The sequence below is a fragment of the Gymnodraco acuticeps genome, unplaced genomic scaffold (assembly GCF_902827175.1).
Source record: "Gymnodraco acuticeps unplaced genomic scaffold, fGymAcu1.1, whole genome shotgun sequence".
NCBI lineage: Eukaryota > Metazoa > Chordata > Actinopteri > Perciformes > Bathydraconidae > Gymnodraco > Gymnodraco acuticeps.
In genome coordinates, this window is record NW_022991818.1 from 1,502,582 (window position 1) to 1,514,606 (window position 12,025).

The following is a 12,025-nucleotide window of genomic DNA, read 5'->3' on the forward strand; positions in this document are numbered from 1 at the left end:
AGTATTTCAGCGATGATGCCTCTGTGGCGAGATCAGGCTCACTCTGTTGCAACGATCAAGCATGCCATGGCGAAGGTCCGTGATACAGTGGCTTTTCTGAACCCAGGGCAGACACCTGTCATTGCTGCTGATCAACCGTTATATGCTCTGGCAAAACAAATACAATGGAAGTGGCCCGAATATGGAGAGGACAAGTTTGTGATCATGTTCGGTGGACTTCATATAGAAATGGCTGCACTGAGATCGATAAGAAACATTACTACGGGAGAGTGGCTGGACCAGTGCCATTGTGGAAGCAGAGGTGGCCTCATCTGGTACAGCAGAGTCTTACCTGTCTGCATCCAGTGTCACCAGGACAAGACAAGCACACCAGATCACTGCATGCAGCTTGTACAAACTGATGAAGAAGGCATACCATGATTACCGCTCTGAAGAGTCTTGCATATCAGATATAACCTTTGAGGATTGGTGTGAACAACGGAGGAAAGAGAGTCCGCAGTTCCAGTTCTGGAGTCTGGTGCTGAACATGGAGCTCACCATATTCACCCTGATCCGCTCATTCAGAGAAGGAGACTTCAACTTGTACCGTGAAGCACTTTCAGAACTGGTGCCTTATTTCTTTGCAAATAACAATGTCAACTATGCGCGGTGGATCCCAATTCACCTCCGAGATATGATGTCACTTGATGCCATCCACAAGTCAAGAAGAGAATACTCTGGCCTGGCGATCGACCAAGCACACGAGCAAAATAATGCAGTGATCAAAGGTGACGGAGGAGCAATTGGGTTGACAGAAGACGCGTCAGCACTTCGTAGGTGGATGGTCGCTGGACCCGAAGTTAGTCGTCTCGTAGCTGGATACGAGGCCATGTCTGGTATGAAAGATGCCACATATAGCAGCAGACAACACGAGCAGACAAGGAGTGCCCAGAAATCTTTCTTTGCAAAGGTGAAATCACTCTCTGCAGTGATGCAGGAGATGGGCAACCCATTCCAAGAAGAATCAGCCGACCTGCTGGTGCTAGACACGAAGAACATTGCAGACCCAACTCTAGCTGAAATGGTAGCAACACATCACCGACGGGGCACAGAGCAGTTCCAATCATTCATGGAGGGGCTAGAGGATGAAGGTGAAAGTGCTTTTTATAATCCGATCAAGAAAAACCTTGCTTCTTTCTTCAAACAAGAGCAGGCTAAGGACATTTCTAAGGAGAAAGTCCTGAAAGATGACTGTCAGTTATTCTCGCGACTGTTCATCTCGTGCCAGAACAGGCAGTGTAACTTGCAAGAATTCTTCAAGCACGAAAATCAGTCGCACCCTGCATCTCTCAGTGATAGCGGCAAGCTTCATACGTGTCAGAAGTCACAGCTGGTTGAAATTCTTGAAGCGCAAGTGAACATCCCAGACACAGAACCAAATGGAGATGCAATCATCATTGATGGCTCAGCACTTATCAATGCCTTACCTCCACGTACTTCAAAGACATTTGATGACTATGCTAAAGAAGACATAATCCCAAAGGTTGAATCCTATGGTGCCAGGTACAAGCGGGTGGACGTAGTCTTTGATGTGTACAAGAAGTCAAGTCTGAAATCTGAGACAAGGTCGAAAAGAGGGCAAGGAATCAGAAGAAGAGTGACAGGGACGAGTAAGACACCAGGTAACTGGCAAAGCTTCCTTCGTGACGCCAGCAACAAGACTGAGCTGTTTCACTTCCTTGCGGAAAAGATGTGTGAAGCAGAGACGACAAGCACAGTAATTGTCACAAAAGGAGAAGAAGCCATTAGCAACACAGGGAAGTTGCTGGATGCTGTGTCCCCATGTTCTCATGAAGAAGCTGACAGTCGAATATTTGTGCACGCCAGGGATGCAACGACTGATGGGAGCAAGTCTATTATCATTAAGGCTAATGACACGGACGTGCTAGTCATAGCAATATCTGTACTGCCATCCTTACAGGAACTAGGTCTTGAGAAAATGTGGATTGCCTTTGGCCAAGGAGCCAAGATGCGATGGATTCCAGTCCATGAGGTAGTTTCTGCAATAGGGCTTGAGAAAGCTAGAGGGATCCCATACTTTCATGCGTTCACTGGATGTGATGTCGTGTCTGCCTTCCGTGGGAAAGGGAAGAAATCTGCATGGCAGACTTGGAACGTATTCGATGATGTTTCTGAAACATTCACTAATCTCAGCCAGCATCCAACATTGATTTGTGATCTTGACCTGCAGAAGCTGGAGAGATTCGTTGTCCTCATGTACGACAGATCAAGCGCAACCACTGGTGTGGATGAAGCAAGACTAGATCTCTTTGCCCGCAAGCAGAGGCCGTACAACTCAATTCCACCAACACAGGCAGCGCTCAGAGAACATGCAAAGCGTGCGGCTTATCAGGCTGGGATCATCTGGGGCCAGGCAACCATCTCCAATCCAGACACGAGCAGTCCCGCTGAATGGGGATGGACACAGAAAGGAGAGACATGGCAGATATGTTGGACAACACTACCCCCTATTGCAGCGAGCTGTCGGGAACTGACGAAGTGTTCCTGTAAGAAAGGTTGCACAGGAAGATGCAAATGCTTTCAGTCAGAGCTCCCCTGCACATCACTCTGCAGCTGCATATGTGAACAGTAGCAGCTGGAGGACCAGTGGCATGGTATAAATAACTTTGAACATTTGCTAGCCGGGGTAAAGCTTACGTAATAAAAAACAGGCAATCTGGTGGCCTTCTTGAAAAATGTGTCAGTGTGCTTTATTAAAACCCTTTGAGACCCAAAGTGCAAATAGTACTCATGGTGACAAAAGTCGACAATGGTTCCCAATGGGTTAAAGTATTTCCTGTGGTCGTAGACCCATAAATTAGGTATCAAATTAAAGGTCTTAAATTATCGCGTCCATTTATGACCTTTAAAATTTGATTAACCTTTCTGTGCCGAATTATTACGGTTTTCGGGCGGCTAATCTGGCGGCCATCTTGGAAAATGGCCGCCATCTTGGATTGTCAATTGGCCAATCAGGCAGATTTGATTAGTACCACTTGGAGAACAAGTGTGCCAAATGTGATTCTTGTATCATCATTTGCACGATTTTTCTGCAATCCCCTAGACTATTAGTTCAGTTTCCATTGTCGCATAAGACTGATCCAGATAGCTCCTGAATGTTTTCCTATCTGACCATGGCTGTCCTCTGTCTCTTGCTATCTGTATTTTGCGCAGTATATCTCTGCTCACGCTGTTGCGTCGGCGTGTTCTCCTGCGTGTTGGCCATGTGTTGCACTGGAACACACCGCCAAGACTTCAGCCGAGCATGTACGAACTGCGCATGCGTGAGTGGCAATAACTCTCCTTACCAGCAGGCGGCGGTAGTGTGTATTCGTCATTCAAAACAGGCAACAACCGGAAAACAGAGCAGAAGAACAGACTACGTGATATAAACAAACAACAAATAGCTGTGCTTTAGCTTCACCTTAGCATGTGTTCTTTGCAGGTGTTTGTTGAGGTTTGATTATGGCTGATTTTAGTAAGTAACGAAGTAACGCGTGTCGGGGCAATGTTAGTAACTGTAGTGTGATTACTGAATTATAAAAGTAGCGCGTTACACTACTCCGTTACTGACAAAAGTAATATTATTATTACTGTAATAATATTACTTTTGTCAGTAGTAGTGTAACGCGCTACTTTGACTACTTTTACTACTTTGTAACGCGTTACACCCAACTCTGTATATATATATATATATATATATATATATAAATGCAAGCTAGTGTTTATAATGCTGCTGAACTTGTTGCTGCTAGCTACAGTACAGTACAGTACAGGTTAATTAAATGGTTCGCTCGTCACGCCAGGTATCACATGACATGAAATGGAGCAAGGTCATTGGACAGACAAATTACAAATTAATTTAGGTTGCTTGGTTACTTTGAAGACTGCGTGAACCGGTCAATACCATTGGGTCCCCAACAAAAACAATTTTTTTTTTGCATGGGCCCCTGGCCGGCTGCACTGTCGATAGTTACGCCACTGACACTGTACCACACGCACCTACATTTCTATTTCGTATAAGGCTTCGCCCTCTAAGGCTTTCTCTATTGGGTAATCCCTCTGCACGTGTGCAGCACTGACAGACTTAATCCACGCCCACCTATGACGTGGGCCCCACCTACGGACCCACTTCCGTATTTAGGAATTAGTCCCTACAATAGGCGCATTCACACTGCGGTACTTTTCCCACAAAGGTTCATGTGAACTTAGTTCATGTGAACTATTTTATTGCGTTCACACCAAAAAGAGCCGGTACTAAAATTAGTTCATGTGAACCTTTTTACCCCCACGAAAGTCCCTGCTAGAGAGCAGGGACTTTCGTGCGGCTCTCTTGTGAGCAAAGAGCTATATTTCTGATTGGCTGGGCGGATTGCAAACCACGCCCCGTAAACCTCCCAAAAAGTTTTGTGAAGCCGCCATTTTATTATCCTCGCATTAGCATTATTAGCATTAGCATTAGCCCAGCGCAGAAACGCAGAGAGACTAACTTATGGCAACACAAAATAAAACATGGGAGCGGTGGAGATGAGGAGGTGTCGGCGTTCTGGCGATTTACTCGGAAGGCTTCAGTAGAAGCTGCTGGGAGTCCCAGCAGCTTCTACTGAAGCCAGTCCCCAACTCCGGGGACTTCCGGCCGGGGACTTTGGGCGGCAGTATACGCCGTGAAGTGGTTTGCGGCCTGCCAGTAAACCCAAAGCAGAAGAAGAACAAGTGACGTCAGCGGCTTCATTTGCCTAATCCACCCCCAGGGACTTTTTCCAGTGTGAACGCGATCTGTACTTAGTTCATGCGAACTAAAGAGTTCACATGAACTAAGTTCACATGAACCTTTGTGGGAAAAGTACCGCAGTGTGAATGCGCCTAATCTGCTCCCACTTTTCTTCAGCACTCCGTTGCAGAAGCACTGTACAGGCACAAGCTCTTTTCAGAGCTATTTACTAGAAAGCAAACATTTCCCCCTGGCCCCATCCTCCCTCTCCTCCGGACGGGGGAGACAGGGCGGGGCTCGGTGTTAGCCGACATATGAGTTACGACCGGCTGTGGCTGGCTCGCTCCAGGGAGGAAGCGGCTTTACACAGACGATACAGGTGAGTCCTGCCGGGGATTGGAGCACGCAAACGCGGCTCTCACTCCCCAGGTGTCGTGCACTCATTGTGTCCGTCTCCCTCTGGCCCACAGACAGCGGAGAGCGAACGCTCTCGCGGCTGCTGCCGGGGATGATTGGCTAGTCCAGGAGTCTTACTCTGTGGACCAAGCCCTTGATTATTGGATCCGAGTGGCGGGCAGCAGTCAGGCGACTCCTTCCCCTCCATTCACGGATCACCATGTGGTTCCCCCGGCCCCATCCTCCCTCTCCTCCGGACGGGGGAGACAGGGCGGGGCCCGGGTCCCTCTATCCGCCATCTCGGCTCTGCCGTATAGGCGGTATTCTCCAGGAACTCCCGGAGATCATCGCAAAGGCAGCCGCCTAATGAGACCTCCCCGTTCCCCCGGTTCAGGAGAGCTCTCCTCCGGATGACATAAGCGGCTGCCTGTCGGTTATTAGGCAGCAGGGCTCGCGGCACAAACCGGCTGTCATTAAAACCTGTCGGTTGATTAGACAGCACGGGCTTGTTTCCTATGTCACAGATATGCCTCCACACACCGTTCATTCCTCAAGCGGGTTTGAGCGTGAATGCGCCTCAATGTCCGGTTTACGAGCCTTCTCCTAAACGGCGACATGATGAGAGCCGCTGTGCAATACAGCGTGTGGAGGTGCAAGAGCCGGCTGTAACCTGTCAGTCAGCAGGCATCAGGGCTCGTGGCGCAAGCCAGCTGTATTTAACCAGGCGGTTATTAGACAGCAGGGCTTGACGTTTAAACCTGATGCTCCTAACCTGTCGGTTAGCAGGCAGCACGGTTTTTTTCCTCTGTCCCAGATGTGCCTACTCCACACGGTCGTAATGAGCCCAGGGCTGTTATTACGCACTGTGTGAATAGCACTGCACACACCTCCGCTCATTCCTCAGCAGGTTTGAGCGTGAACGCGCCTCAATGTCCAGTTTACGAGCCTTCTCCTAAACAGAGACAGGATGAGAGCCGGTGTGAGATGCAGCGTGTGGAGGCCCCCTCGCAGCTTTTCGGTCCAGGCCCCTCTTGGGTTGCTTCACGCGACGCGTGTGTTCGATGGACAGATGGATAATAATAAGCAGCAAGGCCCACCGGGTAAGCCGGCTGCCCCTAGCCTGTCGGTTATAGGCAGCATGGCTCGCTGCATAAATCGGCTGTCTTTAAAACCTATTGGTTTTTAGGCAGCTCGGTTTTTCTCCTCTGTCCCAAACCTACCTCCTATACACGGTCGTAATGAGCCCACGAGTGCCATTATTACAGTGAGGACAGCACTGCACACAGCTCCGCTCATCCCTTAGGGGTGTTGAGCGTGAACGCACCTCAGTGTCCAATTTAACACTGTAAGCAATTGCTGTTATTTTACAGCCCATTTTCAACACTAATCTACTGGCAGCCCCCTAACCAGAATGTTACTGTGAATTATTTAATTGTTTACAGTAATGGACTGAAATTGTTCAACAGTATGAATACTGTATAATTTCAGTGTATTGCTGGCGTCTCTGCTGCCAGTATTTTACTGTTAATTGAAAAAATGCAGCAGTATACTGTATTTTATTTTTACAGTAAGAGGCTGTGAAGTCATTTCACAGTATGAGTACTGTGGTATTACAGTGAAGTGCAGGCGTCTGTGAAGATACTGCCTGCACTTTACTGTTATTTGACAGGAAAATGTGTTACAGTGGACATAATGAGAGCCTGTGTGAAATGCAGCGTCTGGAGGGCTCTGGCGTGGCTCGTCACCATGACAACCACAGCACATCCAGAGCAGGTTGGCGCGCTGAGTGGCGGCGCGTGTGTTCAATGGACAGAGGGAAGATAATATGCAGCAAGGCTCCCCGGTTAAGCCGGCTGCCAATAGCCTATTGGTTACTTGGCAGCATGGCTCGCTGCCTAAGCTGGCTGGGTTTTTTAACTTATCGGTTAATAAAACAGCAGGGCTTACTATTCAATCCGTCTACCTTAAACTTTTTGGGTTTAGGCAGCACAGATTTTTTCTCTGTCTCAGACGTACCTCCTACCCACGGTCGTAATAAGCCCACGGAGGGCCATTATTACGCATTGTGTGGACAGCACTGCACACACCTCCGCTCATCCCTTAGTGATGTTGAGCGTGAACGCGCGGTTTACGAGTCTTCTCCTAAACGGCGATATATTGAGAGCCTGTGTGAAATGCAGCGTGTGGAGGGCTCTGGCGTGGTTTGCCACCAACCACAGCACATCCAGAGAATGTACACCCGGCGCTATCAGAGTACTGTATGGTACTCAGGGTGGCGGCGCGTGTGTCTGATGGACAGATGGATGAGCAGGCGGATGGGCAGAGGATAGTCTCTGCAGTTCGCCTCTCCCCCCCCCCGCAGTTCTACGGGATACAGGGAACCCTGTCATCCCGGGAACAGTGTCTCGCGCTCCGTGCAGAGCGGCAGGAACTCTTGTTAAAAGAAAGCTTTTTTCCAGGGTTCCTCATGGGGAAGAAATCAGGGTTTTCTACGGGGGGAATGAGACCCATCCTCGATCTGTCAGTGTCCAACAAGGGAATGGCCTTTTCCCATGCTGACGATCAAACAGGTGCTGGAGTGTTCACCAGGGAGACTGGTTCACATCCATAATCCTGAAGAATGCATTCCTCCACATAACCATCATCCCGAAACACAGCAAGTTCCTGTGTTTCTCATTCCTGGCTCCACGCACTTTTTCAAAGTGGGTGGAGACGGTTGGAGCAGCTACTCAGAATGGGGATGAGAGTGTTATTTTACCTGGACGACCGGCTGTGGCAGGCTCGCTCCAGGAAGGGAGGAAGCGGCTTACAGATGATACAGTTCGTATCTCATCTGTCAAACCTGGGTTTCATTATCAACTGGAAGAAGAGCTGTCCTCGTCCCTCCCAGGTTATCTTTTTAACTGGGAGTGGAATTGAACTCAGCCCGCATGAGAGCGCGACTCTCACAGCGGAGAGGGGAGAAAGTGACAGCTCTCCTCCGGCGCGTCACACCCCGCGGGGCGGTGACACCCCTCTCCGTGATGCAGCTGTTAGATATGATATCAGCTGGTCACGTGGTGATTCCCCTGGGTCTCCTTCATAGTGAGGAGACTCCAGAGGTGCTTTATTCGCCTGTGCATCGACCCCGTGCGTCAGAGGAGACGCATGGTGTACATTCCTCCTTCCGTGGTTTTGGATTTGACCTACTGGAAAAATCTCCACGTCCTGTCAGTGGGGGTGCCCCTGAGCAGAGTGACGTCACACACCGCATTGTTCACAGACGCATCTCTCGCAGGCTGAGGAACGTGCATGTCGCAGGCAGTGGGGGGACAGTGGATGGCTCACATGTCTCTCCATATAAACGTGCTGGAATTACTCTCCGTATGGAAAGTGCTCCAGCACCTCGTCCCGTTGCTGTACAATCAACATATGTTGATTCAAACAGACAACAAAGCAGTGGCGGCCTACATAAATCGCCAGGGAGGTGTTCGATCAGCGCAGCTGCTGAACACACATCCTACACAGCCAAATGGACAGCGTTCCGTGTGGTGTGCAGGGAAAAGCCTGGACCCCGTTGGGCCCCCTGCCTCGTGCTGTCGTTCCTCCAGCTGTTGCTGGACAGGAATTGGCTTATAGCACGGTAAAAACATATGCTGCTGCCATTTCATCTTGCCACGTAGGTTTGGGGTCAGCACGGTGTTTAGTCACCCGCTGACAAAAAGTTTTCTACGGGGAGCACAGAGACTCAGACATGTGTCACGCGCTTTGGCGCCTCAATGGGTTTTTGGCTTTAGTGTTACGCGCACTGAGTAAAGCTCCATTTGAAACTTTAGATCAGGTCCCCCTAAAGTTCTTGTCAGCCAAAGTAGCTCTGCTCTTGGCTCTGACATCAGCTAAAAGGGTGAGTGATTTGTCTGCTCTCTCTGTGGCTCCGTCATGTCTCCAGATCCAAGGAGATGGCAGCTCAGCTGTTTTGCGCCCAAACCTGGCTTTTATGCCAAAGGTGATCACAAGCTCTTTTAGATCGAGAGTGATACCTTTGGATGGCTTCTTTCCTCCTCCTCACACATCAGAAGAGGAATCCACATCTCATCTCCTCCGTCCTGTACGCGCGCTGTCATGCTATATTGCACGCACGGCTGCTTTACGCAGTTCCCAGCGTCTGTTTGTGCATTACAGAGATCGCTCAATAGGGCAGCCTCTGTCGGCACAGTGCCTGTCACACTGGCTGTGTGAGGCTGTGTCACAGGCGTATTTCTCCTCTGGGTTGGATCCCCCGGAGAACATCAAACCGCATGGCACCAGAGGAATTTCCTCCTCCACGGCGTTGCACGGAGGAATGACAGTGGAAGATATTTGCACTGCTGCATCTTGGTCTTCCCCCTGTTCTTTTATTCGTGTTTATTTTGAGGGATGTCTCCCATTCCTCTCTGACACACTCAGTACTGAGTGTCCTGTCAGAGTGAGTAATGTCGGGGACTCAACTGCGTGCCCTCTCTCCTGCCTGTCGGCACTTAGAGAGCTGCCCTTTTCCCCCTCTTTGATTGTTTTAACAAGTGGGACTTTGGTCTCTACTTTTTATAAACGACAGGTAGCCTATTTAGCCTACCTTCTTTCCCGTATGGAGAATATGCATTTTTTAAATGCTATATTCCCTGGGAATGTGATGCTCCATTTACGCATGGCGAAATGGACATGGGTTATTAATTGAGTAGGTGTGTTTTTGTGCTTCTGGTAACGGACGGACCAGTGGGGCGTAGACTACATCCTGCTTCGCCCTTAACCCAATAGCGATAGCCTTAGAGGGCGACGCCTTATACGAAATAGAACTGGGGTTACGTACTGTAACCCAGCTTCTATGAGTATAGGCGCAGCCCTCTAAGGTTCGGGCCCCACTGGCTCCGCGAATAGCTGAAGAAAAGCTGTTTGTGTGGGAGCAGATTGTAGGGACTACTTCCTATTTATACGGAAGTGAGTCCGTAGGTGGGGCCCACGTCATAGGTGGGCGTGGATTAAGTCTATCAGTGCTGCACACGTGCAGAGGGATTACCCAATAGCGATAGCCTTAGAGGGCTGCGCCTATACTCATAGAAGCTGGGTTACAGTACGTAACCCCAGCTCCTAAAGCATATCATATTATAGGCCTATATCAGGATACAGCCGTTGTGTAAATACACAACGGCTGTCTAAAACCATTTAGTGCTTTATTATCATGTAAAGCACTAAATGGTTTTAGACAAATATTGACTCTTTGTTTACTGAACAGTGAGTGTTGTGCTAGTTACTGAAAACCAGTAACTAGTTACCATTACTAGTTACTTCATTTCAAAAGTAACTCAGTGTGGTGTCTAGACAGTTGTGTTAAGTTAATTTATTTAGTTCAGTCCTTTTGTCTTTTGCCTTGTCTTGTGATTTCCTGTTTTATTTTGTAGTAACCTTTCCCTCTCGTTTCAGAGCATTCCTGCCCTGGTGTGTTTTTCCCACCAGTGTGATTGTCAGCCCCTCCCTTAATTGTTGCCACCTGTGTCCCCTTACCTAGTGTGTATATATAGTCTGCGTCTCCCTTTGTCTTGTGTCAGTTCGTCTTGTCTCGTCAAGCCTGCCAGTCATCCCTTGATCGTGTGAAGTATATTTTTGATAGTCATGTAGATGTTTTTTGGTTTAGAGTTTTTGATCCTCCAAGTGAGCGTTTTGTATTTGACCTTAATTAAAAGACCTTGTTAATTCTAATCTGTTTCTGGTGTTGTGCATTTGGGTCCTGAGCCTCGTGACATTCTTAACAGTACGAACTGACCAAAGAATGGACCCAGCCGACCCAGAAAGGTTCAGAGCAGCTCTGCGCTCACAAGGCACGCTTTTGTCTCAGCATGACGATCAGCTGAAATCAATAGACCAGGGAGTGAGAGAATTGAGTGGTCGTCAAGAAAGCTTCCAAACATCTGTGAACAGCCAAGTAAACCACCTGGCAGATCAGCTTGTTCGTGTCCTTGCCCACCTGGAAGCTGGATCTCAAACTGTTTCCGCGGCTGCACCCCTGCCTGAGGCTGTGATCCAAGGACCTACTTCTTCTTCATGCTCTCGTCTCGCATCTCCAGAGAAATTCTCCGGTGACTCAGGTGACTGTCGTCCTTTTTTAGTCCAATGCGACCTGCATTATCAACATCAGCCTTCTGCTTTTCCAACAGACCAGTCTAGAATAGCTTTCATGATAACACACTTGACTGGTAGAGCAGCAGCGTGGGCTACAGCAGAATGGGCTAGAGACTCTCCCCTTTGCAGATCACTCGGACTGTTTACTGATTCCCTTAAAAAGATTTTTGATCGTACAGCGCCAGGGAGAGAAGCGGCTAAAGCTCTAGTTCAACTCAAGCAAAGAAATCAAAGAGTGTCTGATTATGCCATAGAGTTTAGGACAATAGCAGCAGACAGTGGCTGGAATGATCTGGCCTTGCTGGACGCCTTTGTAAATGGACTTTCAGGCCTTGTCAAAGATCACTTAGTCCCATTAGATCTTCCAGAAGATTTAGACTCTGTGATTGCTCTGGCTATACGAATAGATAATAGGCTCTGGGATAGACAAAAAGAAAGAGAACATCCTGCAGTTCGTTCACCAAGCTCCAGGGGGCCTCCTCGTGGCATCCGGATGAGGGAGGATTCGTTTCCAGGGGTCTGGATCAAGCCTCCTTTGACAACGCCATCCACCACATCAGAGGAACCCATGCAACTTGGCCGAGCAAGACTTTCACTGGAGGAGCGGGAACGGCGCCTCCGCCAGGGCCTGTGTTTCTACTGCGGGCATCGTGGACACCTGATGGCCGCTTGCTCACTAAAAGACGGGGCTCCCCAGGCAAGAGGAGGGCGCTGGTGAGCCGACTAACTTCTGACTACTCTCCTCGT